Source organism: Ascaphus truei, chromosome 8, assembly GCF_040206685.1.
Source record: "Ascaphus truei isolate aAscTru1 chromosome 8, aAscTru1.hap1, whole genome shotgun sequence".
Taxonomy (NCBI): domain Eukaryota; kingdom Metazoa; phylum Chordata; class Amphibia; order Anura; family Ascaphidae; genus Ascaphus; species Ascaphus truei.
Window position 1 is genome coordinate 6090944 of NC_134490.1, and position 23504 is coordinate 6114447.

Consider the following 23504-nt stretch of genomic DNA (forward strand, 5'->3'; position numbering starts at 1 on the left):
CATTAACCGTCAACATGAAGGAAAACAAATGGCTGCCCCAAAGACCCAGGGGGTCCCACTAAAACATCTTTCCGTCCATATCCCCCTCGCTCCGGGGCTGTGGATCTTGACAGCGGTGTGGAGTTCTTGTTCTTCTTTTCAGAAACATTGTGTCACGTGTTTGCATTATACGGTTCGACACCCAAGGGGTTAATACAAGTGTTACTCAGAATTTCCAGCAAGAAGGACTCTCACAGCCTTCCTGTCACTGTATGCAGGCTCGTCTCCCGCCTGTTAGCTGACTTCACGTGAGGGTTTACGTCTGCACCCGCTGTGTATACGTCTGCACCCGCTGTGTTTGCTTTGCAGGGCGGGGAACTGGGTGTTTCTCTTCTGTATAGTGTTAAAAGAAAAAATGCAAATGGAAGGAAAATAATTGAGAGAGAAGAGAGAGAGCAGCTGTAACTCCTCCTCTGCCAGACCTCCTCCTCCAGAGAAAACAGCCCCAGCCCCACAGAGAGAGAGAGAGAGAGTAGGAGAGCAGGAGAGCAGAGCTCCAGATCTCAGCACCTCCACCAAGGTAAGATCTGAGCAAGGGGTTATAGCAGGGGCGGGCAACCAACAGGTCAGGTTTTCAGGATATCCCTGCTTCAACACAGGTGGCTCGGTTCGACTGAGCCACCTGTGCTGAAGCAGGGATATCCTGAAAACCTGACCTGTTGGGGGCCCTTGAGGACTGGAGTTATACTCGGTACTGAAATCCGTAGAGCATTTCCTAATAAGGCTTGGGTTGGTAATTTAAGCTCTTACAGTACAGCAAACAGGCTCCATGCCGAGGTAGTTTGATCATTTCCATTAAACCCTTTACTAATTAGTACTAAAACCTGTGTCTGTAAGCAATAAGGCACCCAGGTGTGCGGTTTCCGTAGCGGGATTACCTTCTGCTGAAGTGTGGCTATTGGTAGCAACATGAAAGGTTTAACACTTTAAATACCAGCCAACCCTCCTCTACAAAATGTTCTGTTTGTCTTTCCCATGGTGTCTTGCGGACCAGATACCAGTTGGGGGGGTGGGGGTGGTGGTGTTTAGAGGAAGCGGTGCCTCTAAGGCGTCCCAGGCCCCTTCAGGACTGCCAACCACCCTTTGCCTGTGTATGCTCAGCCCCTTAGGGTGCTGCGTGCAGAATGTTTGCAGTGTGCATGACTTACAGCAGGGGTGCTCCACTCCAGCCCTCAAGAAACCTGAACAGGTCAGGTTTTCAGTCTCTCTCTGCTTCAGCAGTGAAGCAGGGATTGATTGAGCCACCTGTGCTGAAGGTGGGATATTCTGGCCCTTGAGGACTGGAGTTGGGCAGCCCTGAGTTACAGTATGTGTACGAGCAATGTATTTAAGCTGTGTGTTTGTTGCATTGTGTATACACACCCTTGACTGCAGATAAGGTGAATAGGTTGTCTATAGAAGGTGGATGTTTGCAGTGCGTATAGCTGGAGTATGACAGCAATGCTGTAGGGTTGCATGCTGTACATTTGCAGTGCATGTGCTTAGGGTACATCAGGTACATGCAGGTACTGTCCTTTGTATAGTACATGATGTGGCTCTGTATTGAGCACACCTATATGGTGCAGTATGTACATGCAGTGGATTTGCTGCACACTGGCAGGGTGTCCTTGCTGTTATATGTACAGTACATACTGCGGGTCTATTTAATAACCCCTCTCCTGGCCCTATCGTTACCATGTAAATACTCCTTACTGGGTGGAGGCAGGGAGGAGCAGCGCTGTAAAATGGGTGTATTGTGACCTCGGTTGAGGATTTTCCTGCCCGAGAGGAAACTAATTCCAGGCTGACTGCTGCTTTCTCAGACCCTCCCTCTACTTGTTTAATCCTCTAAATATAGCACAGGGTCCCGGTCCTGACAGAGTCAGCATTCTCCTGGCTAATGACAGGGATTTTCCTGTGCCTGCTCGGATCTGTACTGGGAGCTAGAATGGGTGGCAGAGTCCGGTTAGGACGGGTCCAAAACTGCTTTCAGCCGCATGCGCGCTGGATTATTTGAGGATGGTCAAGTACTTTACCCCCAAGCTCCTGTCTTAACACCTTCACTGCCAGAGGGGCCTGCAAAGCATCGGCAATGTAGGTGTTCTAATGTTCTGAACCCCTCCTACTAATAATAATCAACTTTATTATTAATCATTTACAAGTCACACAGTCTGGGGGTGTTCTTGAGGCCCCGTGCAAGAGAGTCATTGGGGGCGCCTTAGGCTGCGGCCACGCTGCCGCTGAGCGCGCTCATGCTAGGGAGCGATGATGTCACCAACTCTCCAAGCATGAGCGACCGGAGGGGGGGGGAGAGCGTGGCCATGCAGTGATTGGTTGCCCACGTGAGCACGGCTGTTCATATCTACATTCACTAATGTAAACGCGCCAAGCGCTCTCAGCGGCAGCGTGGACGCAGCCTTAGGCCGAGTCCATAGACGGACAAGCCGTGCTGAGGCGTGCGGACGCTCCGCGCTCAGCCCCTGCATCCTCAATGAGGATGCCTTGAGAAGGGGCTCACGCGAGCGTCCGCAGGCGTGCTGAGGAGTTGGAGGTTTCAGCCGAGCGCCAAGCTGTTTTTCAGTGCGCTGTCGGCTGAAAACCTCCAATCACAGCACAGCAGCGTCAACGTCACGGCGCCGTGACGTCGGCGCCGTGACATTGACGTCAGTGCGTCGCGGGCGATTGGCCCAGCGACGTCACTGCCCCGCCTCCAACCACCTCCCCCCGGCTCCCTTCGCGCACGCTGGCTCGCCTGCAAGTCCGTGCAATCGCGCTGACTGAAGCAGGCGAGCCTCAGCATTAGCGCGCCTCCGCTCTCCCCACACCTCTATGGCCCGGGCCTTACAGCAGGGAGGCGCGAGATTTGCTGCGGGAGGAGTGGCGCTTACAGAAGCCCCACGCTTTTCCCCAAAGCATTTAAATTAAATGCTTTGCATTTGATGACCTATACGCAACTTAGCAAGTCGGGTATTTCTGATTTAAATGTCACTTTATCCTGTCGACGAACCGACATTGAAAGTATCATAATACTGTACATCCAGTGTAATTCATATTTATTACAGCTGGAGTGAAGAATATTTCAATTTACATAACATCTAATATTTATCAACACTGCACTGTAAAAGCTAACCATATATAAATTATTTTTTGAGGTGGTAGTTAAAACCCATATTGACTTCTTCCCCCAATAAAACATTTGCACAATTGGAGGGTCCCCTATAGCAGGGGAGTGCAAACTTTTAGTGCTGAGCCCCTTGGTTCTCTCGCGCCCCCACCCCCGCCTACCTTCATCCGCGTCAGATGATGCTGTGGGGTCATGGGATGTGACGTCATGTGACCCGCAGCGTCATTTGACGCGTGTGATGTCACTTCACATGGCGCCGCGTTGCCATGGCGACGCAACACAGCTGGCTGAATCCCGATAAGTAAACAGTTGCAGAGGCCTCACGCGATCCCCCGGCATTTAATTTAAATGCCTGGGGGAAGAGTGCAGGACCTCTGCAACTGCCCGCGCCCCCCCCAGCAAAATCTCCCGCCCCCCTGGGGGTTGCGCCCCCCACTTTGCGCACCGTTGCCCTATAGTGTGGGGTACCGGGTGTTTGCCGGTTTGCTCTTACCTAAGGCCACTATTGCCCACAGCACAGTAATATCCCCAAATAATATATTAAACTGGTACAATAGTTAGAGTTCTTCTTCAAAGCCTGAGATCTTACAATCTGGGAGTGTTTTGAGCCTAAGAGCTTGCAATCTAAAAGATCTGTGCGCTGTGGCTTTAGGTATGTCATCCTAACTACCCCATAGAAAAAGCATGTACTGTATATTCTGTGCATGTCACATGGCCGAGTGCTTTGGGCGCAACAGAACGCTGCGAGTCTGCGCCTTATTCATGATGCTGCGAGGCGTCTCATTGCGCAAAACTGGCGTGGACTTTAATGGGCGTGCACTTTGGAGCTTTAAGCAGAAGGCCTGCAGCTTAAGGTTGCGTCCATAACACTGCAGCCGTGCGGAGGCTGAGGGAAAGCAGGTGCTTTCCCTGGCCTTACTACATGCGCCGTCCGGCGGCGTGTCTATGGGCGGGACAGTGACGTCACGGAGCAGGTTCGCCCTCATCGGGCGAACCGCTCACGTGACCGGCCGAAAAATCCGTTTTGACTGATTTCATGCGCATCGCGCGCACGGGCCCGCACGCTGTATAGACGCGATCACTGCCTTTAGGCAGACTGATCGCTCAGCGTGCGGACGCGTCCGCGCGGTCTGCCCCTGTATGGACGCAGCCTTACACAAGTTACTCCCTGACCTGCTGATGATTACTAATAATATGGAACAGGAGTGGCCAACACCAGTCCTTAAGAACTACCAACAGGCTAGGTTTTCAGGATAGCTTTGCTTCAGCCCAGGTGGCTCAATCAGGCTCTGCTTCAGCACAGGTGGCTCAACCATGACTCAGTCTTTGACTGTGCTGAAGAAGGGATATCCTGAAAACCTGACCTGTTGGTAGCTCTTGAGGACTGGAGTCGGCCCGCCCTGTATAGCAACACAGTGAAGGCGTAATCATAAACAATCGGCTGAATCTCGGGAGGGGCGGAAGATCCGAGAATTGGACCACATGTAGCCTGCATATTGTTCCAAACAATCCCACAGAAAAGGTTCAGATGCGGTTTAGAAAGGAGACAAACCCAATTGTTTCCTGGATTTCTTTCAGGGCTTTTCACACGCTCGGAGACCGTTTATTTCACTTGCTCTGTGTATAAAGATTACTTTTTGTTAACCTCTTTGCTGCCACAATCTTACATTCCATTCCCCTGCAATGTGTTGCGCCTCTCTGGCAACAAAGAGTTAATATCATGGGGAGAAGGAGCGGCTCAGTGAGTAAAGACACTGACTGGCACTGAGCGGGGGATCCTGGTTCAATTCCCGGTGTTGGCTCCTTGGGCAACTCACTTTATTTCCCTGTGCCTCAGGCACCAAAAAAAATAGATTGTAAGCTCTACAGTGCAGGGACCTGTGCAAAATGTCTCTGTAAAGCGCTACGCAAAACTAGCAGCGCTATACAAGAACATGCTATTATTATAAGACTTTTTAATTTTTAAAGGGGCAGTCTCTCCTAGGACTAAAGTGGCCTGAGCATGTGTAATTGGTTAAATGTAACAGGAAGTAATGTAACAAGTATATATGTGTGACCTCAGCTTACTTAACATGTAGCAACGAGAGAGAGCGCCCCCTGATTCTCAGAACCAGCAGATCTGTTAAATAATACATGTTTTTTTTTAATGACAGTAACAATGTGACATTCTCTGGATGAGGAATTCAATGCATTATTATTGTATTATTGTGCATTAGCTGCCCACACCGTATTCATTTTCGTATCAGAATACAGGCATACCCCGCATTAACGTACGCAATGGGACCGGAGCATGTATGTAAAGCGAAAATGTACTTAAAGTGAAGCACTACCTTTTCCCACTTATCGATGCATGTACTGTACTGCATTTGTTATATACGTGCATAACTGATGTAAATAACGCATTTGTAACAGGCTCTATAGTCTCCCCGCTTGCGCACAGCTTTGGTACAGGTAGGGAGCCGGTATTGCTGTTCAGGATGTGATGACAGGCGCATGCGTGAGCTGCCGTTTGCCTATTGGGCTATATGTACTTACTCGCGAGTGTACTTAAAGCGGGGTATGCCTGTACAGAGGCCTGTCCCTCCGGGAAATACTTTGTATTTGGGAAATTATCGCTAACACATTACAGCGCTTTCAACAATTAGTGTGTTCACCACCACTTTACAGCCACAGCCCCCGTAGGAATATACGCTACTATATGCTGCCCCAAAGCACTCAGGCATGTAACACAATCTCTGCCACTTGTTACAGTGTGTTTGTGGGGTCCCCAAAATGTGGCCTAAAAGTGTAATTCCATAAAGCACAAGAACCAATACTATGGGGTACACTTCACAAGCTGCTTTCATTAGGAGTTAGTTACAGCAGAGGTACTCAACCCCAGTCCTCAACCCCCCCCCCCCCCCCAACAGGTCAGGTTTTAAGGTTATCCCCGATTTAGCACAGGTGGCTCAGTCAAAGACTACACTACCTGTGCTGAAGCAGGGATATCCCCAATACCTGTTTGGCCCTTGAAGACTAGAGTTGGCCAACCCTGGAGTAGTGCCAGACCTCACGACGTAGTGATGACGTCATGGGGAACCCAAAGGGTTAAGTCTCGCTGGCACTGAATGGGTTACGGCACAGGTTCCCGGTGTTTGCAGTAATACCAGTAATTCCAGCTCCTCCTGCACCCATAGGGGCGGGACACAGCGTCTGAGCTCTGGCAGGACGATCTCAGGCGGAGGGAACCTGTTGGAATTTGCCCACTCTGATTTACATAGGAGTGGTGATAATGGCATTATTCTTTATTTATTGATAAAATGTGTTACCAGGAAGTAATACATAGAGCGTTACCTCTCGTTTTCAGGTATGTCCTGGGCGCAGTGTTATGGTGACAAATACAGGGCTATACATTATTTCAAGACATTGCATGCACAGTTAGAGATAATATATATTATAGGCGTATATAACAGTTACAGACCAGATTAAAATGTGAGACAGCCTTAGATTTGAAAGAACTTAGACTGGTGGTGGATGTGAGAGTCTCCGGCAGACTGTTCCAGTTTTGGGGTGCACGGTAAGAGTTGGAGGAGCGGCCAGATACTTTGCTGAACCTTGGGACCATGAACAGTCTTTTGGAGTCAGATCTCAGATGATACTGTAGGTGCTGCATGTGGTAGGGGTGAGGAGCTTGTTCAGGTAGCTGGGTAGCTTGCCCAGAAAGTATTGGAAGGCAAGACAGGAAAAATGTAACTTAGCGCCTAGACTCGAGTGATGACCAATCTAGTTCTTTGAGCATTTCGCAGTGATGTGTGTTGTACAGCAGTCGTAGTTGTAATAAGCAGGCGGATCAGAGCTGCCCCACAGCGAATATATTACTGCTGCCCTGGAAAATAGGAGCAAGAAACCCTGAACCCGTCTGGTCACACACAGTGTATACTTTTATATTAATACTAGCTGAGAGACCCGGCGTTGCCCGGGATGTAATGTTCCCGTTCCTCTCTCTCCTCCCCCCTCTCTCTGTTTGTCCCCCATTCACATCAATCCAGTCCCCCCCCTCCCTCCCTCCTTTACAGCTTCATGTAGCGTGTGTGCGTCAGTCACTGTGTGTTTGCTCGCGCGTCAGTGAGTCTGAGGCAGAAACACAAACACACACAGACTGACTGACGCACACACAGTCAGTGTGTGCCTCAGTCAGTGTGTGCGTGCGTCAGTCAGGCTTTGTGTGCGCGTCAGTCAGTGTGTGCGTGCGTGCGGCAGTCAGTCAGTGTGTGCGCGCGGGGCGTCAAAGGCAGGGGGGGGCGTCAAAGGCAGGGGGGGGGCGTCAAAGGGAAGGGGGGGTGTCAAAGGGAGGGGGGGGCGTCAAAGGGAGGGGGGGGGCGTCAAAGGGAGGGGGGGGGCGTCAAAGGGAGGGGGGGGGCGTCAAAGGGAGGGGGGGGGCGTCAAAGGGAGGGGGGGGGCGTCAAAGGGAGGGGGGGGGCGTCAAAGGGAGGGGGGGGCGTCAAAGGGAGGGGGGGGGGCGTCAAAGGGAGGGGGGGGGGCGTCAAAGGGAGGGGGGGGGCGTCAAAGGGAGGGGGGGGGGCGTCAAAGGGAGGGGGGGGCGTCAAAGGGAGGGGGGGGGCGTCAAAGGGAGGGGGGGGGGGCGTCAAAGGGAGGGGGGGGGCGTCAAAGGGAGGGGGGGCGCCTCAAAGGCATGGATTCCTCCCCCTGCATTTCCTGCAGTGGACAGGAGGGGGGGGGCAGTGGACAGGAGGGGGGGGGCAGTGGACAGGAGGGGGGGGCAGTGGACAGGAGGGGGGGGCAGTGGACAGGAGGGAGGGGGCAGTGGACAGGAGGGGGGGGGGCAGTGGACAGGAGGGGGGGGGGGGCAGTGGACAGGAGGGGGGGGCAGTGGACAGGAGGGGGGGGGCAGTGGACAGGAGGGGGGGGGGGCAGTGGACAGGAGGGGGGGGGGCAGTGGACAGGAGGGGGGGGGGCAGTGGACAGGAGGGGGGGGGGGCAGTGGAGGGGGGGGGGGCAGTGGACAGGAGGGGGGGGGGCAGTGGACAGGAGGGGGGGGGGCAGTGGACAGGAGGGGGGGGGGGCAGTGGAGGGGGGGGGGGGGCAGTGGAGGGGGGGGGGGCAGTGGACAGGAGGGGGGGGGGGCAGTGGACAGGAGGGGGGGGGGCAGTGGACAGGAGGGGGGGGGGGCAGTGGACAGGAGGGGGGGGGGGCAGTGGACAGGAGGGGGGGGGGGCAGTGGACAGGAGGGGGGGGGGGCAGTGGACAGGAGGGGGGAGGGGCAGTGGACAGGAGGAGGGGGGGGGGCAGTGGACAGGAGGGGGGGGGGCAGTGGACAGGAGGGGGGGCAGTGGACAGGAGGGAGGGGGCAGTGGACAGGAGGGAGGGGGCAGTGGACAGGAGGGAGGGGGCAGTGGACAGGAGGGAGGGGGCAGTGGACAGGAGGGGGGGGCAGTGGACAGGAGGGGGGGCAGTGGACAGGAGGGGGGGGCAGTGGACAGGAGGGGGGGGCAGTGGACAGGAGGGGGGGGGGCAGTGGACAGGAGGGGGGGGGCAGTGGACAGGAGGGGGGACAGGAGGGGGGACGCAGTGGACAGGAGGGGGGGGCAGTGGACAGGAGGGGGGGGCAGTGGACAGGAGGGGGGGGCAGTGGATAGGAGGGGGGGGCAGTGGACAGTGACACACACACACACACACACACACCTCAGTTGATGCGCCCTTTCTCAGTTCCGTTTGGCGCCGGAGGTGGGGAGCGACACCTACCTGTACTTCCGGGCGCCGCCACCGTCTGACTCGGCGCCGCGAGGGAGGAAGGGGGTCCGCCATCTTACGCGCCGCGTGGCAGCTGCGGGAAGCGAGGTGATTTGGAGCGGGGAGGGGGGAGAGGTGATTTGGAGCGGGGAGAGGTGATTTGGAGCGGGGAGAGGTGATTTGGAGCGGTGAGGGGGGAGAGGTGATGCCGCTGGGGAGGGGGAAGAGGTGATGCCGCTGGGGAGGGGGAAGAGGTGATGCCGCTGGGGAGGGGGAAGAGGTGATGCCGCTGGGGAGGGGGAAGAGGTGATGCCGCTGGGGAGGGGGAAGAGGTGATGCCGCTGGGGAGGGGGAAGAGGTGATGCCGCTGGGGAGGGGGAAGAGGTGATGCCGCTGGGGAGGGGGAAGAGATGATGCCGCTGGGGAGGGGGAAGAGGTGATTTGGAGAGGGGAGAGAGAGGTGTGTGTGTGTGTGTGTGTGTGTGTGTGTGTGTGTGTGTGTGTGTGTGTGTGTGTGTGTGTGTGTGTGTGTGTGTGTTTTATTTATTTTTTTGGACCTTTGGCCCGTCACTCCGCCTCAGGCCAATGAGAGGTGTGGGGGGCGGGCCAAGGGGGTTGTGTGAGTGTGTGAGGCCAATGAGAGGTGTGCGGGGGCGGGCGGGCCAAGGGACCAATGAGATTGCCGCTAGGGACACCGGACATCCAGCAGGCAGGCATGCATGCAGGCAGGCAGGCAGGCAAACATACAGTGCTTTCACTAATATAGTATAAGATTACTCATATTACTGATATTACCATGTGTTTATAAAGTTAACACATAATTCTGTCATAAATAAGATGATAAATAGCAGTGGTCAGGTTAGCTGTCTTAACACTCTATCCCAGGGGCGGCCAACTCCAGTCCTCAAGGGCCACCAACAGGTCAGGTTTTCAGGATATCCCTGCTTCAGCACAGGTGGCTCAGTCAATGATTGAGTCAGCTGTGCTGAAGCAGGGATATCCTTAAAAACTGACCTGTTAGTGGCCCATGAGGACTGGAGTTGACCACCTCTACTCTATTCAATGTGCTGTGAAGATATCTTCCCCGTGCTTTAAAGCTGCAGACCAAGCAATATCCTACGTGTGTTTAAAAAAACAAAAAAAATATCCGTTCTGTACTGTGAGAAAATACTTGTAGCATTTTTTTAAACAACTCTAAATGACATTTTTTATGTATTATAATGTAACAAGGAATTTTTTGTTTCTATAGCAAACATTTACAAAGTCACATCCCCTTCCTCTTCGGAAACAGGCTCTGGCACATCCCTATGTGAGCCCTGCCCTCTCTCTAGCAGTGCACCAATTGTATCTCGTGGCTACCTGGTCACATGATCTTCCACCACAGAACTTTGCATCTTTGGTCCTCTTCTACTGCACTGACAAGCCATTTAGTGAACCCCCAAGATGAATCTTTGACGGTCAATCTTAGGAGAACGGGTGAATCGGCAACTTAGCTAATGACTTATTGTGTGGATTGCGTTGATGCGCATATTAAAGGGGGGAAAATAAAGTAAAGAAACGGCAGCTTGGACTTCTGCTTAAAAGAAACAATCCAAGCAATATCTTGCATATCTCAATGCCACTTTTAATGAGTTTTAATAGTCTGAGCATCCGTTCATTTCTTTAGCAGGTTTAGCCCACCTCCCAACCAGTGCAAGATATTACAATACTTTCCTGTTTGGGATCATTTGTTGCAAAGGTTCCCAGCAGTTTGAGCTGCAAACTGTAACAATAGATAATGTCACCTTAGTAATATAAGAATACATTGTAGCTGCTGAGTTACACTTACTGAAGGATTGATTGAAACTGAAAGGCAGCCATTTAGTGAACCCTGGAAAGCAGGATATATAGATAAACAGCCAGCACTCCAATGAAGCACAATAGGGTAGGTGCATGTCCCATAATAAGTAGATAAACAGCCCTCTCCTGTGCCTACCCTGAGGAAGGTCCCGTTTGTGGGTCCAAAACATTGGTGATTTGTGTCTTTTCTACAATATATATTTTCTACATACAGTATCTTAAGTAGAAGAGTGCTGTCTGCTGATTCCCGTGTGAACGGTATCGTGTATATGTATATGTATATGTATATACATACACACACATTAGTGGGCCCTCGGAGTTGAAATTACTGCGTTTAGCACCAAGGAACCCCTGCTTCCTAACTATGTAAGAAAAAGGGGAGACCAAAAAACCTGGCGGCGGGACTTCTCCTTTCCGTTGCATTTATTGGGGTGAGTTGTTGCGTTTGGGGCCTTTGCTGATTTATCATTGTGTTAAGAACGTGAGCTGAAAGGAATATGTTCTTTGTAACCGCCGAGCGCGATACTCCCCTCGCGCCGACTCTCCCCTCGTGCCGACTCTCCCCTCGCGCCGACTCTCCCCTCGCGCCGACTCTCCCCTCGCGCCGACTCTCCCCTCGCGCCACTCTCCCCTCACGCCGACTCTCCCCTCGCTACGTTATCAGTGTGAGCCAAGCACGGGGAGGGAGGATCTGGGCAGTTATAAATACTGCGTCTTCATATACATAGGGTCAGGGAAGGAAAATACATTTCAAATGAGATTACTCATAGAAAGACACTGGCTGCCAAGTGTACCATACTTCCAAGGCAATGTCCTAGTGCAGTAATAATAATAATAATAATAATACCAGTACTGCTGCTTTCTTATTTATAAACATTTGTGTGTGGCTGGGCATTAATTTCAGTAAAGGTCTCCCTGTTTCTGTTTTGCATGGCACGCACACAGGTATATGACATACACATGGAGGTACATCATGGCACGCACACAGGTATATGACATGCCCACGGAGGTACATCATGGCACGCACACAGGTATATGACATACACATGGAGGTACATCATGGCACGCACACAGGTATATGACATACACACGGAGGTACATCGTGGCATGCTCACAGGTATATGACATACACACGGAGGTACATCATGGCACGCACACAGGTATATGACATACACACGGAGGTACATCGTGGCACGCACACAGGTATATGACATACACATGGAGGTACATCGTGGCACGCACACAGGTATATGACATACACACGGAGGTACATCATGGCACGCACACAGATATATGACATACACACGGAGGTACATCGTGGCACGCACACAGGTATATGACATACACATGGAGGTACATCGTGGCACGCACACAGGTATATGACATGCACACGGAGGTACATCATGGCACGCACACGGAGGTACATCATGGCACGCACACAGGTATATGACATACACACGGAGGTACATCATAGCACGCACACAGGTATATGACATACACATGGCGGTACATCGTGGCATGCACACAGGTATATGACATACACACGGAGGTACATCATAGCACGCACACAGGTATATGACATACACACGGAGGTACATCGTGGCACGCACACAGGTATATGACATGCACATGGAGGTACATCATGGCACGCACACAGGTATATGACATACACACGGAGGTACATCATGGCACGCACACAGGTATATGACATACACATGGAGGTACATCGTGGCATGCACACAGGTATATGACATACACACGGAGGTACATCATGGCACGCACACAGGTATATGACATACACATGGAGGTACATCGTGGCACGCACACAGGTACATGACATACACACGGAGGTACATCATGGCACGCACACAGGTATATGACATACACACGGAGGTACATCATGGCACGCACACAGGTATATGACATACACATGGAGGTACATCGTGGCATGCACACAGGTATATGACATGCACATGGAGGTACATCATGGCACGCACACAGGTATATGACATGCACATGGAGATACATCATGGCACGCACACAGGTATATGACATGCACACGGAGGTACATCATGGCACGCACACAGGTATATGACATACACATGGCGGTACATCATGGCACGCACACAGGTATATGACATGCACACGGAGGTACATCATGGCACGCACACAGGTATATGACATACACATGGCGGTACATCATGGCACGCACACAGGTATATGACATACACATGGATGTACATCGTGGCATGCACACAGGTATATGACATACACACGGAGGTACATCATGGCACGCACACAGGTATATGACATACACACGGAGGTACATCGTGGCATGCACACAGGTATATGACATACACATGGCGGTACATCATGGCACGCACGCAGGTATATGACATACACATGGCGGTACATCATGGCATGCCCGCAGGTATATGACATACACACGGAAGTACATCATGGCACGCACACAGGTATATGACATACACACGGAGGTACATCGTGGCCCGCACACATGACATACACATGGAGGTACATCATGGCACGCACACAGGTATATGACATACACATGGAGGTACATCATGGCACGCACACAGGTATATGACATACACACGGAGGTACATCATGGCACGCACACAGGTATATGACATGCACATGGAGGTACATCATGGCACACACACAGGTATATGACATGCACATGGAGGTACATCATGGCCCGCACACAGGTATATGACATACACATGGAGGTATATGACATGCACATGGAGGTATATCATGGCACACACACAGGTACATGACATGCACACGGAGGTACATCATGGCACGCACACAGGTATATGACATACACATGGAGGTACATCATGGCACACACACAGGTATATGACATACACATGGAGGTACATCATGGCACACACACAGGTACATGACATACACATGGAGGTACATCATGGCACGCACACATGACATACACATGGAGGTACATCATGGCACACACACAGGTATATGACATACACACGGAGGTACATCATGGCACACACACAGGTATATGACATACACACGGAGGTACATTGTGGCACGCACACAGGTATATGACATACACACGGAGGTACATCGTGGCACGCACACAGGTATATGACATACACATGGAGGTACATCATGGCACGCACACAGGTATATGACATACACATGGAGGTACATCATGGCACGCACACAGGTATATGACATACACATGGAGGTACATCATGGCCTGCACACGGAGTTTTGTTGCATGCACACAGAGGTACATCATGGCACGCACACGGAGTTTTGTTGCATGCACACGGAGGTACATCGTGGCCTGCACACAGAGTTTTGTTGCATGCACACGGAGGTACATCATGGCATACCCACACAGGTAGATGACATACACACGGAGGTACATGCAGAGTAGGGAGTTACTAGGGGCAGTAAGCATCCTGTGCACAGGTTGTCAGAGTTTTTGGCAATGAAGATGTTAATGGATCTTCCAATGTTGCCCGTTTCTCCTTCATGTATTGCCTAGTCTCCTTTATGGGCCCTGTGGGTTTCCTGCTCGTATATACCGTGTGAGTCAGTATGTGCGCTTACCTCTGTGTGTGTGTGTCTGTATGTGTATCCCCTCTGGTAGGTGTGTGTATGTCTGCGTTGGTGTGTGTGTGTGTGTCTGTTTCGGTGTGTGTGTGTGTGTGTGTGTCTGTTTCGGTGTGTGTGTGTGTGTAAGTATATCAATAGGCGCTTGTTCTCCCGAGTATGTATGTATGTATGTATGTATATATATATATGCCTGTTTTTCGGTGGTAAATCTCCTTCCTTAATTCCATCGCTGCTTTTACTGCCTTGGATTTCACAGAGCTTTGATTCTGTATTCATTACAGTGTAAGTCTCTGATCACTCTCTCTATTGCGTCAGTATTTAATACTTTGCTATATACACTATATATGCTCGGTGTCTTGCTCTCCCCCCTGCACTGCGTTGCAGTATACATGGGTACCCAAGTGAAACGGTATGGCTAACTGTACCCCTGTCATACAGTGAAAGTCTGCGGCTCACACCCGCTCGCCCGGCTCAGGACATTTGGTTTCTGCCGTTTGAGTGCTGAGTGAGTGAGTGCTAATGAGTGAGTGCTAATGAGTGAGTGCTAATGAGTGAGTGCTAATGAGTGAGTGCTAATGAGTGAGTGCTGAGTGAGTGAGTGCTAATGAGTGCAGTATTACATCACATGAGGATTGTAACTGTAGCCATACTGTGCATATTATTGTTTTGCAACACTAACGGCTGTTGTGGCAATAATTCAATTAAAAAGCTGTGTCAATGTCCGGTGTAAGGAACATTAGCAGCAGGATATGGGTGCCTCGTTGCGTTACCATCTTCACTTGTTGGTCCGCCTGCTGGTATATAGGTGATACTTTGTGTTAGACGGAGAGTAGCCGCGTATTCAGGATGAAATTGCCATGTGTTCATAAAACATCAGAGTCTGTGACCTTCACCAAACCTACAGAGCCTATTTATTCCAGCAGCATTAATACAGTTACACAGTTACACAGTTACACAGTTACACAGTTACACAGTTACACAGTTACACAGTTACACAGTTACACAGTTACATAGTAGATGACTATGTAACCATGTATATAAGGTTGAATAAAGTTCAACCTATGCTAAATTTAGACGACTGATACTTTATTATCATAAAACAATGACGATAATAGAAAGAATGAACCAGGAAATGTTATCGCACGCATCATTATATTGTGTAATCATATAAGTTGAGGGTTTTTTATTTACACTTTGAAAGCCATCAGGAAATTTGTAGTAACCCATTCTGCCTTAATATACACACTGGGGTCTGTATACTAAAGCAGTGGTAGCCGACAAAATATACTTGAGTCCTCAAAAGATATATATATATATATATATCTCCATATATCTCCAATAAAAAATATCACGTGTGAGCACATTCACATGTCTTAGACAGGTCTGCAACCCCGCCTTTCACCATTATCACCTAGCATACAGTGCTCCCACTGCAGCAAGGGATTCTGAGAAATTACATGCAAATATATATATATCTTGAGAAAGGACCAAAACCTTGACTCAATACATTTTCAATTTTTTTGAGTATAGGAGTGCCTGTCCTGTTTTCCTTTTTTGGATGGTATGCACACTCCCTCTACCTTTATTTCATATTCTGTTTTGGGTGTGCCCTGTTCCTGATACGTATTCCAGAGACTGGGAACTCATGTGATTTGTAGAAGTAGATCGTCCGGCGTGCAATCCGTCCAAGTGTCTGCAAAGTAGCACAAAAATATAGGAAAACAGGACAGGCTCTCCAATGTATGTTGTGTGAAATGAATTCTCTACATTTCGGTTCCCAACGAAGCTTTTACCATGGCTCTAATGGAGGTCTTACCGTACAGAATACATTTCACCTAATATACTTTGGAGAGCCAGTCGTGTGTGTGTGTGTGTGTGTGTGCGGGAGGGATATTGCAGCCAGGTGTAGAAGCTTTTCTCCTCCCCCTCCAGGTAGCAGCTTAATTCTGTCGCGCTGGTGAATACCGCCCCACACCTCGTCTTACTAAGGGAACGAGTGATTAGCACAGAACAGGAGCTGACGGTGTGTATCAGTGCACACACTAAGGCACAAAAGCAATTGTGCAGCAAACTGGTGTTAATTTTTGTGTTGCGTCAGTGTATGAATGACGCTTCAGTTTCTGCGCTGTGTGAGTCAGCTTGTGATTTGGGGCGTGTCAGTGGGAGGAGTTAGGGGGCGTTACAAGACGCCCAGATTATAGCGAGTTCTCACATTGTGCACCTGTGTGCAGCACGTCTCCTTTCAATCTGCATCAAAAGACCAACCAGCTCCGAGATGGCGTTAAGTTTGCTGCATCAAAATCTGCACCTGATGTAGGAACCTGGAGCCACAACTTTAGGACATACGGTGCAATTGTGAGCAACAAATGGCGCCGTGCGTGAAACCCTGTATTTCTGCGCGGGGGTAACAGGCCCCAGTATTTTTCTTGGGCTCGTGATCCAATCTTCCGGTTTTGTTTACGTTTCACATTAGAAACACTTCCTCGTTTATCCCTGAATGACGTGTGATCTTGTGGCTACTTACCCACAACCCCATCTGATTAACCCCGTGCGCTAGCTCAAGGGCCAACAATGCTGCTGCTCACTGCCAGGGAAGTGAAGGAGCTAATGCAACCAGGTACTGGGCACCCTGCTCCCTTTGCACGGGTATTTAGGGTATTACCTGGCGCAGCTTTTGAATTGCATTGTTGCCACAAAAGGATTCCTGTTACCTGGCTGCCGTTAATAAGTGTCAACAAAATGGCTACAAAACTATAACATATATAGACAGTGGGATATGATGGGTCTTGTCCCAAGCCTTAAAGGCGACCAACATGTCAGGTTTTCAGGATATCCCTGCTTCAGCACAGGGGGCGCAACAGGAGCCACTTGTGCTGAAGCAGGGAATTATGAAGACCTGGCCGGTTAGTGGCCCTTGAGGACTGCAGTTGCCCACCCCTGGCTATTGTTCCACAATGAGAAGATCCATCTGCTGAAAAGCCCAAAGACCCCAGAGTAATGATTGCAAGCCCCGGTGGCAGTGAAGGGGTTAAAGAACCACCCCATGCACTAACACCATGTTCTAATAATAGGCGTGGTATGTTTGGTATGTGATACCAGGGGACTGACGCCGCCAAAACCTCTCGCACGCATAATTATTAGGTTCTTTTACACATGTTTCTGAATGTTAACGTTATTATTATTATTATTATTATTATTACCTGCTTTCCCAGGTAATAATACATTGAGCGTTACCTCTCGTTTTCACGTATGTCCTGTAATGTAAAGTTACGTTTTGCTGTCCTGTTACCCCGTTCTTGTCCCCTGTCCTGTTACCCCGTTCTTGTCCCCTGTCCTGTTACCCCGTTCTTGTCCCCTGTCCTGTTAACCCGTTCTTGTCCCCTGTCCTGTTACTCCGTTCTTGTCCCCTGTCCTGTTACCCCGTTCTTGACCCCTGACCTGTGGCTCAGAGAGAGAGGGACGTGAACACATCTGATTGATGGAAGAAACAGGATTAAATGTCCCCTCTGTCAATCAAAGTAAAGGGAAATTTCCAGCTCTCCAAAATTAATTTAAATATACTGGGTTTGTTAAGTATTTAACCAGGTTTTAACCTAATCAGCCTCCTCGTTAGTGCACCGTGGTCTTATTTGAGATTACACCTTTAACCCCTTCACTGCCAGAAGAGCCAGAAACACCATGCATACCACGCAGTGCTTCTGCACACAGCACCAGGAGACACCTCATGGCTTCTGCACGGGATTTGACTGCAGGGTGTCTTCCAGCACTGTGGGGTGTAGCAGTGCTTAGTAAATATGGCCCACTCTGCTGCCCGGGATCAGCCTACCTGCGCTCGGGATCGCTCCCAGGTTCATTTCCCTGCATGCTCTGGGGCAGCGGTGGAACACGCTCGGTGACAGCGGCCAAGCTCCTGTTTTCCTGGCCCTTGTGTTTCCGTGATTGCAGGTGACCCCATTGTGGGGGAAGAGAGAGTGCTTTGCTGCGTAGTATGTTCCTGTTCATTCTTCCAGTTTCAAGATTAGAAGAGAACTTTAGGGGGTTATTTTATTAAAGTCTCCTGGCTGCTAAACCGGACCAAATCCAGTGGGACTGTGCCACGTCCCATTTAACAAAGGAAACCCCATTCTTTTCATTGGGAATGTTTTTCTGTAGTAAATTTGGTGCATTTTTTTGCCCCAGTTTTGCAGTCGAGACTTTCCATAAATGACCCCCATAAAATCCAGCAATTTCATGGCAGAACCACTGGATCCATTTGCGTACTTTGTTTTCATGATTGACTACGGCAGGGGTTCTTAACCTTTTTGTACCTTAATCACCCCAAAGGGACCTTCAAGGTCCCCAATCGCCCCATACAAATACCGCGCCAGTAGTTCGACTGAAACGTGTAGTATAGGGCTCTCTCTTTTTAGTAAGTACGTGTAACGAACACACATGGAAAAGAATGTGTGGATCCCTATCGACCACGCTTTTATGTGGCGGGAGATAAAGAAGTTTTCACACGATGTATCAGCCACGTGTTATTTTAAAAGACTAAAAGTAGTAAAATTTTGCAAATAAAGCCCAGCGCCTTCTCAATCGCCCCCTGAACCCAGGGCCGTTTTAAGGCCTTCGTAGGCCTAGGCACTTTTATTTCTAGAGGCCTGTGTGTCCAATATTTTTACACATTTTTATGCTAATTTCATCGTTTGCTTGTTTCTTTCGATACTAGCGATATTTGGCATCGATACTTCTGTTTCGATATTTAAAGGTATCGATACTTCAAAGGCATTTTAAATTAAAATTTGCTGTTTTCTCTTATTTTGTGATTTTTTTTTGTTTTGTTTAGGTATTTGTAGTGAAATATTGTAGGCCCTGAAAGGTTCGTAGGCCCTCGGCACTGTGCCTAGTCGGCCTAATGTATAAAGCGGCCCTGCCTGGACCCCCTTCAATCACCCCCCGACCCCCTTCAACCACCCTCTGGGGGTGAAATCACCCCTGATTAAGAACCCCATGGCTAAGGTTTTCATTCATCGGCCTAACGTTTTCCCCTGGTCTTCAGATCCACAATCTTGTTCCCTGCAGTGTAAACGTTGCATGATGCTCGGGGGTCCTACATCATATTGTGATTGTAAGCTCTTCGGGGCAGGGTCTCCTTCAGCCTTATGTTGTTATTTACCTGCTGCACTTATCCCCATTGCTTGTAATGTGCATTATTTACCTGCTAATGTAATGTTGTAAAGCACTGCGTATACGGTTAGCACTACATAAATAAAATGCTACACACGTTGGAAGGGGCGAGGAGGCGCCTGAGGGAGACGGTACATGGAATCTGGAGTATTTGCATCTTTTCTGTGATAATAAGGGAGTGGGTTCTGTTTCCATTGCTGGTTATAGCCGCTGTAAATCTTGTCCTTGTGACTCATAGTTACATAGTAGATGAGGTTGAAAAAAGACAAAGGTCCATTCTGACTCACGCAGAAGTGTCACAACTCCACTCCTGATGGGATCCAAACGACCCCCTTACGTTGCAGAACGGATAGATCAGTGAGCAGTAAGACTTGAGTCACTCATCCTAACTGGTCATCCGTGTGGTTTCCGTCCTGTGATTCTGCGCATCATGTCTCCACTATTCAATACGCTGTGAAGCCACTTCCCCGGGGTGGAGAGGATTTGAGTCCCATTAATTTACACTGAGCTGACCTCTTCCCCAGCACAGAGCAGAAGTCTTCACTGCATATGGATTACGGGCCACAGCTGGGAGGTGCAGAATAGTAAAAGCCGCCGGACGTATATTCCCTCCCGGACTGTACGTAACACGCGTTTTATTGTCGGAGATACGTACAGGGCCTTTTTCAGATTTAGCGCTTGGCGCCAACATAACACTGTGGCTTATGCGACATGATGAATAAATGCTGCGCAGATTCCAGCGGTGCAGTTATTAGGATTGAACTATAGATGCTCTCAGAATGTGCCGCTGTCTTTAGGCATGAATAAAACCATTTATTTCACGTCAATATTTCTCCATCTTCCAAATTTACTGGAGGATTTCACAATGAATGTAAAAGTGAGGCGTCCCCACCAAACTAAATGAATAATATGGAAAGAGAGAGAAGAGCTAGGATTTGTTATTCCGGAAGGGTTTGATGCAGACATCGGTCTTATCTGCTAAACTAGATAAACAAAAAGTTAATCTTCCCAAATGAGGAAGGGTTGTGCACCTTGTACTGTAAACAATAACTATTTTAATATTCTTTCTTTCACAACATGTAATGCACTTAATTGTTTATCATTAGGCAGCAAACGCACTATTTACTGTGAGAGAAATGTCCGCCTTTCTTACCACGCTCAAACTTAAACCTGCATATATCTGGTGCTGTAATATAAAGGACGGTTTGCTAAACAGGGATGTTATTTGTTTGTGATCATTATTAATTGCCCATTTTAAAGAGGAAATCCAAGCAGCACTTTAAAAAAAAAAAAATGTTGCTTTAACATATGCTGCATTTGATTTACCTTTATTAAATAAACAAATTACCTAAGCTTCCGATCGATCCGGAAAGATCCTGCTTCCCAGGGTTCACTAAATGGCCGCCTTTCAGTTTCAATCAATCCTTCAGTCAGTGTAACTCAGCAGCTACAATGTATTCTTGTATCACTAAGGTAACGTTATCTATTGTTACAGTTTGCAGCTCAAACTGCTGGGATCATTGGCAACAAAGGATCACAACAGGAAAGTGTGGCAAATATCTTGCCCTGCTGGGGACGTGTGCTACAACCTGCTATAGAAATCAAAGGATTATCCGTATGTTAAAACTCTTTAAAAATGTCATTCAATTGACAAAAAAATGTAGCAAGTATTATCTAATACTACAGAACTGATTTATTTAAATTAAAAAAACACACAGTGGCATATTGCATGCACTGCTCCTTTCAATGTATTCTATTGTCGTTTATTCAGCAATGTACATATAAATATTTACTACTACAATAAATTGTTCCCCTTTTAGAGATCACTAAAATCTTCTTGCGTGCGGGAGCAGGAGATAGCAGAGATAATGCCAGATCCAATATAAAGAGAAAAAAAGATCAGTAGCTTATATAAGCACATAATGAGTACAATGAATATCCACTGTGCAAATCCTTGGAGTATCACACATGAATGTATAGACCTGTGGTCAAATAATGACTACACCACTATCACCGTTAATCGAATAGCTGGATGGCGTTCCACTTCTGGAATAGTAACAACTCCCAGTGGATAGTGTCCAGACATATATGTATCAATGTGGACAAATAAGAGGGTGTACAAGAGTAATGTAACTCACATCGGTATGGTCTTCTCTGTGTGATATTCCTCCACAGGTGTGTGCTTCCGTTTCTCCACGAAGTCCAGGCAGGCAAAGGGAAGTTGGAGCGCCACTACGAAAAGTAGAAAAAAAGAAGAAAAAACTGCAAGAGAGTGCGTCCCATAAATAAAAACATTTAATGGATCAGAGCATCGGCTACAAAAAACGAGCACAAGGGCTCCCACCAACGCGTTTCAAAGCGACGCGCTCTTTATCAAGTTGCACCAACTTTCCTTTGCCTGCCTGTTTACATCCTATATAAATGACTTCCTGCAGATAAAACATTTCAATATGTTACACCATCATTGAGGATATTAAATCCTCTACTATCTTTACGTGCAGAGGTACAGAACCTTGGACTCTGTATGTATCTGTGTGTCCCTATGTTCTTGCAATGAAACGCCACTGCTGACACATTTTCCATATCCCCCGCCTCATAGGGGCATCCACTCAAATTAGACAAATGATTGTTCCTCGTTACCCATAATTATGTACTTTTGGCTTTTAAGAAACAGGTCTTTTAAAAATAAAAAAAATAAAAATAAAACTGGTTTCCTGACACTCTTTGACCCCTTCCTGCAGTTGAATTTCTTTGTCCCCGGCTGATCCTGCTGAGCGATAGAAATATTTCGGATTGCAGGAGGGGGTGAGGGTTTGTTGGAGTTGCAGGTACAGCTCTGCGGGTGTTACCCTGCGTGTGTGGGATAAAGCGCTAGTATATTCACAAACCCTGAGATGTTGGGAAGAAGCGGCAGAGCACAAACATTAGGTCAGGGGTTCTCAACTCCTGTCCCCAACAGGTCAGGTTTTAAGGTTACCCCTGCTTCAGCACGAGTGGTGCATTCGAAGACGGCCACTATTTGCGCCACCTGTGCTGAAACAGGCTGGGGCGGGGCTGAAGGCGGCATGCCGGCAGCAGGGACCCTCCTCCTGCAGCATCATGACATCATGACGTAACGTGACATCAGGTTGTTATGGCAACACGTCACCATGACGATTCAACGCTGCAGAAGGAAGGCCGCTCCGCATAAGGCTGCGTCCATAGAGACTTCAGCCGTGCGGAGGCGCGCAGAGGCTGAGGGAAAGCGGGTGATTTCCCTGGCCTTAGTTCGCGTGCCGTCGGGGGGCGGACCAGTGACGTCACGGAGCTGGTTCGCCCTCATTGGGCGAACCGGTCACGTGACCGGCCATGTGCTCCTGTGAGCGCTTAAACTAAAAAAAAAATTGTCGCTACGCTTCCGCACGCCTGCGGAAGCGTGCGCGAGCCCCTGCTAAATCCGCTCTCATTGCGGCTGCGGGGGCTCACTGCCAAGCGTGAGCGCCGGTCAGCGCCTATGCGCTGACCATGCCCGCAGCCTAAGGCAAGACCCACCCCCATGCGCTTGCGCACACGCACGCACCTCCCCCATCCCCCCCATCCCTACCTCAGGGCTCAGCAGCTGTGCGGTCCTGCGCTGTTTCGGGGATTCCCCAGCTCCCGTCTCCTGTCAGGCAGAATGTGGATCCAAGTGCAGGGAGGAGAGAGCGCGGGGCCCCTCGAAGGTACGGGGCCAAAGGCAACCTCCTAGCTCACCGGCCAAAAACCTGACCTGTTGGAGGGTTTTGAGGACTGGAGATGAGAACCCCCTGGACTAAATGATTCAAGCCACTGGGATGTGTGGGCTCATAGGTACATCTGGTATGAGCCGTATGTGGTAAATTCAGTTCCAGCAGCTGGGATTTATACTGCTGGGGCGCACCTTGTTCTTGGGGGGTTATTACTTAAGTAATAAAGAATCTTACATTGAATATAATGATATAGTATGTTACAGGCCCCCGAGCCTTTCTAATCGGGCGATAATACACCACAGCAATTG

General features: G+C 49.3%; 1 protein-coding gene across 1 annotated transcript in view; it reads left to right on the forward strand.

The window, feature by feature from the left end:
* Positions 1–450: 450 nt before the first annotated feature.
* ANXA11 (annexin A11) overlaps positions 451–23504 on the forward strand; it is a 47904-nt gene continuing 24850 nt past the window's right edge. Inside the window, exon 1 of the mRNA XM_075610403.1 lies at positions 451–559. The gene's annotated coding sequence lies outside the window, so the exon portion shown is untranslated. The remainder of the gene's footprint in view (positions 560–23504) is intronic.